The sequence below is a fragment of the Rhinolophus sinicus genome, chromosome 4 (assembly GCF_057876585.1).
Source record: "Rhinolophus sinicus isolate RSI-liver-muscle chromosome 4, RSI-T2T, whole genome shotgun sequence".
In the NCBI taxonomy this organism is placed as follows: Eukaryota; Metazoa; Chordata; class Mammalia; order Chiroptera; family Rhinolophidae; genus Rhinolophus; species Rhinolophus sinicus.
This window is the reverse complement of record NC_142504.1, coordinates 105,513,776-105,528,458: the sequence shown is the minus strand read 5'-3', so window position 1 is coordinate 105,528,458 and position 14,683 is coordinate 105,513,776. Positions and strand designations below refer to the sequence as shown.

At 41.7% G+C, this 14,683-nt stretch overlaps 1 protein-coding gene across 5 annotated transcripts in view; it reads left to right on the top strand.

Moving 5' to 3' along the window:
- ALPK2 (alpha kinase 2) overlaps positions 1-14,683 on the top strand; it is a 117,487-nt gene that overhangs the window by 43,340 nt on the left and 59,464 nt on the right. The gene's annotated exons all lie outside the window — the stretch shown is intronic.

The window sequence follows — 14,683 nt, the reverse complement described above, 5'->3', positions numbered from 1 at the left end:
AGGTTACTTGTGAATGACAGCTGCTGCTGCTAGGAAGGAAATCTGGTTTTGAAAAAAGGCCCAGATAAACCCTAAGCCATCCTAATTATAGCAAAAGACAGAAGTAAGAGGCACTAATGGGATTCTGGACAGCTGGAAAAAGAAATCTGATATTTTGTCTACTGCATGTGTTTTACCCGGCAATGCCACTATTCAGAAAGTTTTTCAAGCAAATGTTTTGGGTATAAACTTTAAAAGAAAAACAAAAACAAAACATTCTTTTTAGTCACTTTTCAGGAGCACTTTGAAAATGGTAAGTGCTGGCTTTAATCAGAATTCATAGTAACAATGAAAAATTTCGGTGTGTCTGAAAGCCCGGTAGAACTCGGTGATCCTGGAGAAAGTAGACAAACTTGATTTTGCTGGGCTGATGGGATGTTTTGATCAGATGTGTGTTTTATTTTGTTTGTCTTAGACCACAAAATATAAAACAGGCTAAGAATATACTGCCAGGGAGTAAATTTGTTTTACCCTGTTACTGATTTGGGGGTTTATTTGAAAGAGATGGAATTAAATTCATGGGAATAATTAAATACATGAATTTATTATATTTTTAATTTTAAAGGGTCCCAAATGGGCTTTGAACTGATGTGTACTATGGCCAAGATTTCATTTTTCTTAAAAAAATATCCAAGAAGAATTATTTATCAATTATTTTTACTATATCTTGTGTTCTCCCTTCCCTGAACTTTGTAGTAGGAAACTAGTATTGTTTTTATAGAAGACTAAACATACTCCAAAGAAAATAAACTGTTCGCAAATGCATTCGAACTTATTGAACTGTCTCTGTGAAAAGTAAACATTTAATACATTGATTTCTAAAGACTCAGTCATGAAATAGTCAATCTAAAAACCTCCAGATCTGACATAGCCTCTTACTAAGCAAATTGTTCTGTTTCACGAGCCAAATTGGCCCTCTAAGAGCTCCATTTAGACTTCACTTTTGCAGGAGAGTCAGATTAATCCTATTTGGTTGTTTAACACACACCACTTTTGCTGATCACACACCCGTGACCACAGATTCGTGACCAAGATAAATTTATGGAGAAGGTTTGGCCAAATATTAATACAAAATTCAGTTACAATGTTAATTTTCTCATGTCAATAAATATAGCATTTCCTTTCCTTTACATAAATGCTCTTCCTGGCTCAGCAAAGTGACTTTTTATGGTTTATCCACATTGAGCATTTCATTGGGCAAATTACTTTAACTATTAAAGGTTGGGGGTGGTGTCAAGTAGCCACAAAGGAGTATAAGTGGAGGGGAGGGGGCTATAGACAATGTTCCTTTTAGACCCATCACTGTGAGAGGCAATTTCTAAGCTCCCTCAACTGCCGAAATTTGAGAGGAGCTAAAGGAAGGAGCCCCCTTTGTCACCCTCACCTTGCACCCTAAACTAAGTTCCAAGATCGAGAGCCCTGATTACCACAGGCTCACTTATTTCCTGGCCATGCAGCCTAATACAATGGGCCATCTCTGCGAGCAGGGCCATCTGCCTCGTGCACGTTCTTATCTCAATCAAAGTTCTTATGGGACTCTTGCCCCCACATTCGTACATGCTCACACATTCATGAGTGCACAACCACCTCCCCAGCTATCAGCTCAAGGTCCGACCTGTGTTTTGTGGCGTGATTGTTCTCTGAGAATCATGAACACTACTGTTTAGACAGCTTGCACTCTGCAGGTAGTAGGGCCATGTTTCACTTTGCTGTGGTCCGTGCAGAGCTGACCTCTCACTCAGGGGACAACCAGAAATGTGAATGGACGCTGTATATTCAAGAGCAGTTCTGCGCAGCCTGAAGTTAGGAAAACGATCTCTGGATTGGTGGCATTCATTTTGCCTTGGGAAAAGCCCGAGAATGTTGTCACAGGGACAGTGGTATAGTGAGATTTGTTGACCCAAGCAAAAAGTTACCGTCCAACTGCAGGAGATGTCTGTGTTTCTTACACTCATATGCAATACAGCCAAATTTACAGCAAATGGCTTCATGTCATTGTAAATGTGACACAAAAGAATGGGGGGGGGTCATTAGGAACTAAATCAAACTTTTTATAATACTGTTCAAAAAAATAAGGATTGGTGAATCTTTCCGTAACTAAGTCAAAAGCTGTTTTAAATGTTTATTCTTAGACATTTGGGGGAACTTAAAATTTCCCAATGATTAAAAAATCCTTGGTTGGGGGTAATACTATTCACTTACCTTTAGGTGTCTTTTGTAGAGACAGTGACCAGCAGCTTGTCGCTTCATCTGTATATAGCTTTTAGCATTCTGGGAAAAATTCCGTATCTCTAATACTGTGTTATAAGCACAAGGCTATATTGTAGAATATCTCCTGCCTAAACACATGTCTCCAGTTGTACTTACTTCCTGTCTTCCTTTCCTGCGTTTACAATGCAAGGCCATCTTGTTCTGATTAGTCTTGAAATAATACTTGCCCAGGCTAGGACTGGAAAGCCCCCAATTACTCTACATTTATGGAAGATTCCATAATTAATCCCAGTTTGGGAGTGGAAAACAGAAAGGGTACCCAGGCTAAGTTGAATCATCTCCAAGGCTACGCTGCCAACCCTTCACCTTGGTTTTGATCTCACTTTCCTGATCCAACTCAGAGGCAAGGCCTGACAAGCTACCCATCTTAAGTTTCCCGAGGCCACACTGGCATAAGATCATTGTCACTCTTAAATCAGAAGTGCTATGTTTTTCCTCCTGCTTGGCTGCCCAGCTTTACCCGAGAGAGATTTGCATTTCTCTCTGGGGTCATGAGATTTCACATGTACAGTATGGACATGTATTCTTAGGTTCTGATAGTGAAGAATCTTCCTGATCAGAAATAAGCACTAAGTGTAGACGGTGAGCTCCACGGGGGCAGGGAGTTTGGTCACTGTACTTTGTTCACTGATATATCCCAAGTCCTTGCGATAGTGCTGGCCACACAAGAGGCACTCTGTAATTAAATAAGTAGCCACACAGTACGAGATGAAATTCCATGTGTAGTCAGGTATGATCCTGTGATGACTGGTCTCAACCACTTTATGGACCTCATGGTCACAGGTTCCCTTCACATACCAACTTTCCACGAGGACCTTGCTTCCCTGGGAATGTGTTGGTTTGTGCTGAGCCATCCACACCTTGCACGTGGGTTCCTTGGGAAACATGCTGGCGATTCACACATCAGCGTGGCTTCCTCAGTGCCTTACTCGCTCTCACAAATTGCTAATTAGATCCAGGAAGATCTTACCATGAACTCCTTAGCTGTTAAGACTTTCCACGTATTGCTTCCGTCTACTTCTGAGAGGCAAAGCGGGCATACCCACCAGTCTCTCCACCTGGAAAACGAAGCATTTTCTCAGACATGTGGTGTGTTTTCCACGTTCTTGTCTGGAGTGCCTTCGCTTGGCTTGTTGCTACCTCAGCTCATCTGGTCCCAAGGCCAAGGTCTTGTGGGGTCCTTCAAGTTGCACCTCCCCTGAAGCACTTTCCTCATCCTTACCTATGATTTCTCCCTCCAGAGGAACTCAGCAATCTTGTCCACATGGTTTGTATAGTACTGAGGGCTCCCAATCTGAGTTTGGTTCCTGCTCCACTGCTTTCTGACTCGGTGACTCTGGGAAAAACGACTTAAGCTCTCCCAGCTCTAATTTCCTCATCGGAAACAGAAATAACAACAACAATAATACTACTACTCACCTCATAGGGTGTTGTGAAGATTTAAGTTTTGCACGTAAAATGCTCAGCACATTACCTAGTATGCAATTAACATTTAATAAGTACTATCCTATTTATTTTATTACCTACCTTCTTAATACGTATGTTCTTTCTCCCCATATGAAAGACATACTGAGGGCTGGCTGCAAGTGTTTTATATCTTTTTTTTTTTTTTAGTTTCAGGTGCACAAGACAAAGTAATACTTAGACATTTATCATTTATATCCCTCACACTGTGTGAACCGCCCCCATCCACTATCCCTCTGACATCGCACAGAGCCATTACATTTCCACTGTCTCCCAAATGGGACAAGTGTCCATCAGATACCCTACAAAACCTTTACAACATTATTGATTACGTTCCCCAAAATAATTTTCAAAACCCCGTAGCCATCTTGTGGTTACCGACTATTTTCTAATCCCCTCACCTTCCCCCTTATCCCCACATCCCCGCCCATCTAACAACCCTCAGTTTTTCCTCTACGTCTCTAAAACTGTTTCTGATTAGTTCACTCACTTATTCTTTTCTTTAGATTCCACATATAAGTGAGATCATATGGTATTTGTCTTTCTCTGTCTGATTTATTTCACTTAACATAATGTTCTCTAGGTCCATCCATGTTGTTGCAAATGGTAAGATTTCTTTCTTCTTTATGGCTGTGTAATACTCCATTGTATAAATGTACCACAGTGTCTTAATCCAGTTATCTACCGATGGGCATTTTAGTTGTTTCCGTGTCTTGGCTATTGTGTATAGTGCTGCAATAAACATAGGAGGGTATAAAGATTTTTGAATTGGAGTTTTGGATTTCTCCGGATAGATACCTAGGAGTGGAATTGCTGGATCATAAGGTAGTTCCATTTTCAGATTTTTGAGATACCTCCATACTGTTTTCCATAGTGGCTGCACCAATCTGCAATCCCACCAACAGTGCACAAGCGTTCCCTTTTCTCCACATCCACGCCAGCGCTTGTTTTTTTGATTTATTGATGATAGCCATTTTGACTGGGGTGAGGTGGTATCTCATTGTGGTTTTTATTTGCATTTCTCTGATGGTTAGTGAGGTTGAGCATTTCTTTATATGTCTGTTTGCCATCTGTATGTCCTTTTTAGGAAAATGTCTCTTCATGTCCTCTGCCCATTTTTTAATTGGGTTGTTTGTTTTTTTGGAGTTGAGTTGAGTGAATTTTTTATAAATTTGTGATATTAACCCCTTATCAGATATATCATTGACAAATATCTTTTCCCATTCAGTAGGATCCCTTTTTGTTTTATTGGTGGTTTCCTTTGCTGTGAAAAAAATTTTTAGTTTGATGTAATCCCACATGTTTATTTTTTCTCTTACTTCCCTCGTGCGAGGGGATATATCAGTAAAAATCTTACTCCGGGTAATGTCTGTGAAGTTTCTTCCTATATTTTCTTCTAGGAATTTTATGGTTTCAGATCTTACATTTAAGTCTTTAAGCCATTTTGAATTTATTTTTGAATATGGTGTAAGGAGGTGGTCCAGCTTTATTTTTTTGCATGTGTGTGTCCAGGTTTCCCAGCACCATTTATTGAATAGACTGTCTTTACCCGACCGTAAATTCTTGCTTCCATTGTCATAGATTAAATGACCATATAGGCATGGATTTATTTCTGGACTCTCTATTCTGTTCCATTGATCTATGTGTCTGTTTTTATGCCAGTACCATGCTGTTTTGATTACTGTAGACTTGTAGTATAATTTGATGTCAGGTATTGTTATACCTCCCACTTTGTTCTTATTTCTCAAGATTGCTGAGGCTATCCAGGGTCTTTTATGGTCCCATATAAATTTTAGGATTATATGTTCTATTTCTATGAAAAACGTCGTTGGTAGTTTGATAGGAATTGCGTTGAATATGTATATTGCCTTAGGCAGTATGGACATTTTAACTATATTAATTCTTCCTACCCATGAACATGGTATGTGTTTCCATCTATTTGTGTCTTCTTTCATTTCTTTCTTCAGTGTCTTATAATTTTCTGAGTACAGATCTTTTACTTCTTTGGTTAAATTTATTCCCAGGTATTTTATAGTCTTTGGAGCAATTGTAAATGGGATTGTTTTTATAATTTCTCCTCCTGATGTTTTATTATTGGTATATACAAATGCAACTGATTTCTGAATATTAATTTTGTATCCTGCTACTTTACTAAATTCATCTATCAGCTCTAATAGTTTCTTGGTGGAGTCTTTAGGGTTCTCTATATATAGTATCATGTCATCTGCATATAATGACAATTTTACTTCCTCTTTACCGATTTGGGTGCCTTTTATTTCTTTTTCTTGTCTGATTGCTGTGACTAGAACTTCCAGCACTATGTTGAATAGAAGTGGAGAAAGTGGGCAATCTTGCCTTGTTCCTGATCTTAAGGGGAATGGTTTTAGCTTTTCCCCATTGAGAATGATGTTAGTTGTGGGTTTATCATATATGGTCTTTATTATGTTGAGATATGATCCCACTATTCCCACTTTCTTAAGGGTTTTTATCATAAATGGCTGCTGGATTTTATCAAATGCTTTTTCTGCATCTATTGATATGATCATGTGATTTTTTTTCATTTTGTTAACGTGGTGTATCACATTAATTGATTTGTGGATGTTGAACCACCCTTGCATACCAGGGATGAATCCCACTTGATCATGGTGTATGATCTTTTTAATGTATTGCTGAATTCTGTTCGCTAATATTTTGCTGAGGATTTTTGCATCTATGTTCATTAACGATATCGGCCTATAGTTTTCTTTTTTGTGGTGTCTTTGTCTGATTTTGGGATCAGGGTGATAGTGGCTTTGTAAAAAGTGTTTGGGAGTCTTCCCTCCTTCTGGATTTTTTGGACGAGCTTGAGGAGAATAGGTGATAATTCTTTTTTGAACGTTTGGTAAAACTCACCTGTAAAGCCATCTGGTCCAGGGCTTTTGTTTGTTGGGAGATTGTTGATTACTGATTCAATTTCCCTGGTGGTAATCAGTCTATTCAGGTTTTCTGTTTCTTCTTGAGTTAGCCTTGGAAGGTTGTACGCCTCTAGAAAATTGTCCGTTTCTTCCAGATTGTCAAATTTGTTGGCATATAGTTGCTCATAGTAATTTCTTAAAATTGTTTGTATTTCTGCGGTGTCTGTTGTCACTTCTCCTCTTTCATTTCTGATTTTATTAATTTGGGTCCTCTCTTTTTTTAAATGAGTCTGGCTAAAGGTTTGTCGATTTTGTTTATCTTCTCTAAGAACAAACTCTTGGATTCATTGATCTTTTGTATTGTTTTCTGGTTTCTATTTCATTTATTTCCGCTCTGATCTTTATTATCTCCTTCCTTGTACTCCCTTTGGGCTTATTTTGCTGTTCTTTTTCCAGATCCCTTAAGTGTGAAGATAACTGGTGATTACTGATTTTTCTTGTTTCTTTAGGTAGGCCTGCAATGCTATGAATTTCCCTCTTAGGACTGCTTTCGCGGCATCCCATAGATTTTGGGTCGTCGTATTTTCATTTTCGTTTGTCCCGAGATATCTTTTGATTTCTTCCTTGATCTCCTGTTTGACCCATTCATTATTTAGTAACATGTTATTCAGCCTCCATGAATTGGTGTGTCTTCCAGTTTTTTTCCTGTAGTTGATTTCTAATTTCATAGCACTGTGGTCAGAGAAGACAATTGGTATGACTTCAATTTTCTTAAATTTATCAGGACTTGTTTTGTGGCCTAATATATGGTCTATCCTGGAAAATGTTCCATGTGCGCTTGAGAAGAACGTGTATTCTGCAGCATTGGGGTGAAATGCTCTGAAAATATCGATTAAATCCAAGTGGTCCAATGTATCATTTAAGGCTGTTGTTTCCATATTGATTTTCTGTCTGGAAGACCTGTGTCTTGTTGTCAGAAGTGTGTTGAAGTCCCCTACTATGATAGTGTTACTGTTGATCTCTGTCTTTATGTCAGTCAATGTCTGTTTTATATATTTAGGTGCTCCTATGTTGGGTGCATAGATGTTTACTAGGGTTATGTCCTCTTGTCGGATCGATCCCTTTATTATTATATAGTGCCCACCTTTGTCTTTTAATATGTTCTTCATTTTAAAGTCTATTTTGTCAGATATAAGTATTGCAACTCCAGCTTTTTTCTCATTTCCATTTGCATGAAATATCTTACTCCAACCCTTCACTTTCAGCCTGTGTGTGTCTTTTGATGTGAGGTGAGTCTCTTGTATACAGCATATACAAGGGTCTTGCTTTCTTATCCACTCACCCTATGTCTCTGGATTGGAGCATTTAATCCGTTTACATTTAAAGTGATTATTGATAGGTATATAGTTATTGACATTTTAAAATTTGTAGTTAGATTGTTTTCATCTTTCTTCTATTTACAGAAGTCCTTTTAGTATTTCTTGCAATGCTGGCTTGGTGGTAATAAATTCCTTTAGCTTATTCTTTTCTGGGAAGCTCTTTATCTCTCCATCAACTTTAAATGATAGCCTTGCTGGATAAAGCAATCTAGGTTGTAGGCCTTTGTTTTCCATCACTTTGAGTATCTCCTGCCACTCCCTCCTGGCCTTCAATGTTTCTGTAGAAAAGTCATTTGATAGTCTTATGGGAGTTCCCTTGTACGTAACCCTCTGTCTTTCTCTTGCTGCTTTTAGGATTCTTTCTGTGTCTTTAACCTTTGCCATTTTAACTATAATGTGTCTTGGTGTGGACCTGTTTAGGTATATCCTGGTTGGAACTCTCTACACTTCCTGGGCTTGTATGTTGGTTTCCTTCATCAGGTTAGGGAAGTTTTCAAACATTATTACTTCAAATATGTTCTCAATCCCTTGCTTCCTCTCTTCACCTTCTGGTATTCCTATGATGTGCATGTTGTTGTGCTTGATGTTATCCCAGAGGTCTCTTAAACCATCTTCATTGTTTTTTATTCTTTTTTCTTTCTGTTGTTCTGTTTGGGTGATCTCTGCTAACTTGTCTTCTAAGTCGCTGATCCGATCCTCTGCTTCATCTAACCTGCTGTTAATTCCTTCAAGTGAGTTCTTTATTTTGGTAATTGTGTTCTTTAGTTCTAACTGGTTCGTTATGATTTCTACATCCTTCTTTATGTCGTCTCTAAGCTCCTTAAACATTCTTATCATCAGTGTTCTGAACTCTGTCCCTGATAGGTTGGTTACCTCTGTTTCATTTGGTTCCACTTCTGGAGATTTCTTCTGTTCTTTTATTTGGGACATGTTTCTTTGTTTCCCCATTCTGGCTGACTCTCTGTGTTTGCTTTGATGTATTATGTAGATCCCCTAGAGTTCTTAGTTCTTGCTGGATTATCTTATGTAGTATGTGTCCTTTATATTTGACTTGCACTACTTCGTTGTTCTCTGCGTGAGCTCCAAAGGTGACTCTTGTGTTGTGTATATTGTCCTGTTAAAGAAGATCTTTAATTGCTTTTCGCTTGTGAGTAGGTGGGGTTAACTCCTAGGCTGGCTAGTTGTGAGACTTGGCTCTGCCCACTGCAGGGTGTTCTGCTGCATGATGGTTGACCACTTAAATGTGGTTTGGCCTCTATGGGCTCTTGTGCCTGTAGAGATTCCCTCTGGGTGTGTCACTTGTAGGTCAAGCCTGGTAGTACTCTGGTTTGGTCTGGAGTTGGCCTCTGGGTGTGTTAAATCTTGTGCCTCTTAAGCTGGGCCCTGGTAGGGCAATTTCAGAACAAAGCAAATCACCAAGCACAACAACGACAACAACAACAACAAAGAAAAAATCAAATACATTCACATGTGAAAACAACCGACAACCCACACTCAACACAGGCAAAGATATCAAAGATATAAAGACAAAACAAAACAAAAAGCAGCACCATTCTTGGCTTAAGCCCACCAAGTAATCTCCAGGTTGTCCTCTGCTGTACCAAAGAGTCCCCTGCGTATTGTGCAGGCAGAGCCGGTCACCTGGTGCCCAGAGTGACGCTTGGACTTCAGATTTAGATGCATGGGGCTGAAGGTTCTGGATGGTAGTTTTTACAAAGTCAGTGCAGTTTCTGCCCTTGCCTGCACATATGCGCACTGAGAGTAGCACCAGCCCTGTGTCCAGTTCTCCTGAGTCTTAGGGCACTTCTTCTGTGTATGTGTGTGTGTGTGTGTGTGTGTGTGTGTGTGTGTGTGTGGCGAGCGGGAGATTTCTGAGCTGCTGAAAGCCCAGAGCTGCGTCTGCCGCTTACTGCTGATCCCTGGGAGTGTCTCCACAGTTGTAATTGCCCTGCCCTAGGCAGGCCAGAAAGGGTGGGGGCTGGGGATGGAGGGGTCTTCTCTTTCCCAGCCCAGCCGTGTCACACTCTTCCTGCAGGCCAGAAAAGGTGGTGGCTGGGGGTGGAGGAGTCTCTTCTCTCCTATCCCAGCAAAAATCACACTCTTCCCAGCCTCTTCCCTGGGTCAGAGCTGCCCGCCAGTCTTCCCAGAGCCTGAGCACTAAGGCTCTTCTAATCTGACACTACTCCTCAGTTCAGGGGCCAGTGTAAGTCTCTGGAAGTCTGGAAGGGCGAGGGTAGGATTGGAAGAGTGAGGGGAGGGGCCCAGGTATGGAGTTTGTGTCCTTTGTCCGACCTAGTGCCCAGCTGGAGGTCACAGCTGAGGTTATTGCCTCAAATGCTGGATATGCTGCCCCCTTGGCGGGAGAGATCAGCTGTGGGACACAGGGAAGGAGCCCACCTCCTGGCTTTTGTGTTCTCTGTTCCGTCCTGGGATCCCCTGCGTCTCTGCAGCTGCGGATTCCGGCCGCATCTCCACTCCGCTCCCTTCCCTCTTTCCCCACTCGCCCAATTTGCCCACCTGCAAATAATCCTTGCACGAGTCTCTTAGCTGTTCTGCGTGATGAGCAGAGAGTCCTTTGATGGGTTATAAATGTCCCATTTGTGATAAGATCCAGAGGAGAACTCAAAAAGTGCGCCCCGCTGCTGCCATTCCTGACGTTCTATATCTTTTTTTTTTTTTTTTTTTAAGATTTTATTGGGGAAGGGGAACAGGACTTTATTGGGGAACAGTGTGTACTTCCACTTCTTTTTTCCAAGTCAAATTGTTGTCCTTTCAAGCTTAGCTGTGGAGGGTGCCATTCAGCTTCAAGTTGTTGTCCTTTCAGTCTTAGTTGTGGAGGGCGCAGCTCAGCTCCAGGTCCAGTTGCCGTTGCTAGTTGCAGGGGGCGCAGCCCACCATCCCTTGCGGGAGTTGAACCGGCAACCTTGTGGTTGAGAGGACGCACTCCAACCAACTGAGCCATCTGGGAGCTCAGCGGCAGCTCAGCCCAAGGTACCGTGTTCAATCTTAGTTGCAGGGGGCGCTGCCCACCATCCCTTGCGGGACTCGAGGAATTGAACTGGCAACCTTGTGGTTGAGAGCCCACTGGCCCATGTGGGAATCGAACCGGCAGCCTTCGGAGTTAGGCGCACGGAGCTCTAACCGCCTGAGCCACCGGGCCTGCCCCCTATATCTTTTTTTAATTGAAAATTTTATGAGCTAATTGTACGTGCACATGCAGTTGTAAGACATAATAGAGATCACTGCACACTTTGTCTAGGTTCCCCTGATGGTAACGTTTTGCAAAAGTATAGTATAATGTCAACCAAGATATTAACAGTGATACCATCTACTGATCTTATTCAAATTTTTCCAGTTTTACTTGTACTCGTGTGTGTGTGTGTATGTGTGTGTATTAATATCTATAGAAATGTGTCACCTGTGTAGGTTTATGTGTTAACTGTGGTATGAAACTTCATGTTAATCTAAGGTCAACCTAGTACTTAGGCAGTCAGTGCAAGAACAGGTTATCCAGCAGCTTCGAACTTTCCATGGCCACCCAGTGACAGGCCGGGCACACAGGAGTTCTCTCTATTTTAAGCATGGGAAAATATAAGCAGATAATCCAAACCTTCTTGCAATATAGTTTTCATATCTGGGACAGCACAACCTGAGATCTTGGATTCATTTACATAATAAAATGTATTCCCCCAAACAACAACTGTTAAAACTGAGTCCCGAAGGCTGACAAGCCAGCTCTCTCTCTCTACTCATGAGGGGAAGGGCAGAAGTTTATAATCGCTCGTCTCTCAGCACCTGGCAATCGCAGCTCTTGTCAGCACCACTCCATGGCTGATCCAAGGAGTAACACAAACAGTCATTTTGTTTTTAATCACAAAGCCGGCTGTGCCACTTCTGCCAAATACCATTACTGTCCTGGAGCTGCAGGCTCACTGAATGCCCTGGCTCACTGCAGCAATTAAATATTCAATGGAAAGTCATTATTACCTAAGCCTTGCTACTCACAGTGTGTCTGCAGACCAGCTTGTCAAAATGCAGAACCTCAGGCTTTACCCTGTCCTGCTGAGTCAGAATCTGCATTTTAACCCAACTCCTAGGAGATTCATATGCACACTCAAGTTTCAGAAACTCTGGTCTACAGAGACGAGAATTTTCTCAAATTAGAAAAGATCCTAAACAGTGGTCTCAGCCCTGGCTTACCCATGGGACCGCCTGGGACCTTTAAACATTCTGATGTGTGAATTCTGCCCCCAGAGATACTGATGTAATTTGGTCCCCGGTGTGGCTTGGGCATTGGGTGTTTTAAAAGCTCCCAGGTTTGTTGAGAATCGTAGCTGTGCTTATAGAATTACCTGTAGTCTTTTGTAAATACACAGATGCCCAAGCCTCACCACCGGAAGTCGTAATTTCAGTGGTTCCAGGGTAGGGCTCAGGCATGTACGCCTAGAGCGCTCAGCCAGTGGAATACAAGGGTCGTCCTGGGGGGCGGGGCTCCAGTTTCCACCCCCACCAAGCAGGGCTGCAAAGAGCTAAAGGTTTTACACATAATGCAAGAGCTCTCTCGGGGATTCTGGAGTCCCTTACCCCCTGTTTTCCAGGATCTTAGTAGCCAGGTTATTCAGGACTACATTTCAAACAGAAGCAATGGTCTTCTCCACACATAAGTTGTTTCTATTCTAGTGCAATATGTGCGTTCCCAAAACACCTCAATCCTGCAAAAATCACACACTTAAAATATCAAGGCTCCTGGAGAAACAGCATTCCTCACAGGTCACTTCATAAATAGGCCATTTTAAAATCAGAGACAAAAAGTAAAAAAAAATGTACCCAGGAAACTCACTTGGACCACCCAGGGAGGCGGCTCAGGTTGGGCAGTGGCTGCCATGGCAGATTTTAAAACTACACCAGATGATTGAGTGGAAATCCTGGCAGCCGTTCAGGTAGAATAAGCTGGAGGGTGCTGAGACCCTGAAGACAGAGGTGGATCCCCGGGCCAGAGGGGATGCTGTGAAGGTGGGCCTGGGAGGAGCAACCTGCTCTCAGACACACCTGCTTCTTGGCAGAGAGGAGCGTTGGGGCAAGCTTCAGCTTTTTATTAAAATACAGCTTGAAGGGGTCCCTGCTGCCAATGCAAAAGCCGAGTTAAAGGCTGTTCCATTTCTTGCTCTAGATTCTATAACTTCCTCCAGCTATTCAGAGCCCCTTGGCTTAGGAAAATTTGCATATGGACCAAAGCAGCACCTGTATTATACTGACGCCATTCCCCTGTTAAGTGATCTCATCGGCCCATTCCTCTGTTACCTGCTCTCCGAGGGCGAAGTTACTACGGAACACGTGTTATAGCACGGAGACCTCACAGGGGGCCTGAACACCTCCTTCTGCTCAGGTGCTCTGAGGCCTCAGAGCAGTGCATCAAAGTGAGGGCTTGGATTATTTGCATTGAAATCACCTATTAAGGTACATGCTTAAAAATATAGATCTCTAAATTTTAACCTCAGATTTGTTGAATCTGCACTTCTGATATGCTCTCTTGGTGAGTCTCATGGACAGTAAAATTTAAACCATGGGCTTAATTAGACTGATACCTAGAAAGAAAAACTACACCTTGAGGCCTTCCTGTAAAGAATCACAGGATTTGGGAAGCAACAGGAAGTTTAGGGCTTGTCAAGGGTAACCACTTTGACCTAGGAGGAAAAAAACAAAACACATGATTTGAATTTTTCTCTGCTTTCTAGTTGGCTTGCTATAACTGAGACTTTTTCTTCACCTGTCCGGCAACCGAAATAAATACAGATCGTGATTTATTGTAACTAATCCAAAACAGGTGTGCCATCTACAGCTGAGTTTTATTTTGAGGCGTAGTTCAGTGACAAGAATTTGGGTGGCAGCATTAAAGGCTGGTGAGAGGAGGGTCACATGGCTGCCAGGGTGGGTTTTAGTCGATGGAGCAGATCCCTCATCACTACCTTGGGTGGGAGCTAAGGGCCAGAGACATGCCTTGTTGTTCCTTTTTTTTTTTTTTTTTTTTGCTATTACTGAAAATGAATGTGTTTTGCTGAAATGGGATAAGAAAAAAGTGGGACTAACCAACCATCTATCAATACAAATGACAAAAATATGGTCATCAAAACAGTATGGTAGTAGCCCCAAATAGATAAATCAATAAACCAAACTGAGTAGAGAGTACAGAATCAGACCCAAGAATATATTGGAATTTGGTTTATGATAGAAACAGCCTTTCAAATTTTAGGGAAGAAACAAAATCTTTAATGCTGACACAATTAGTCATGTAAGCAAACAAACAAACAAACAAACAAGGCCAGTACCTTACAACGGACTCCAAATAAACTCCTGATAGATCTCTGAGTTAAATATAAAGAAACAAAACTGTAAACTACTGGAAAAAATATTGGAAACTACTTTTATGAACTTGAAAGCCATAAGTTCTTGGGACGCAAAGAACCACACCAAAAGAAACAAAGCAGGGGCAGCCAGATGGCTCAGTTGGTTAGAGCGCGAGTTCTGAACAAAAGGGTTGCCAGTTCGATTCCCACATGGGCCAGTGAGCTGCGCCCCCCCGCAACTAGATTGAAGGACAACAACTTGGAGCTGATGGGCCCTGAAGAAACACACTGT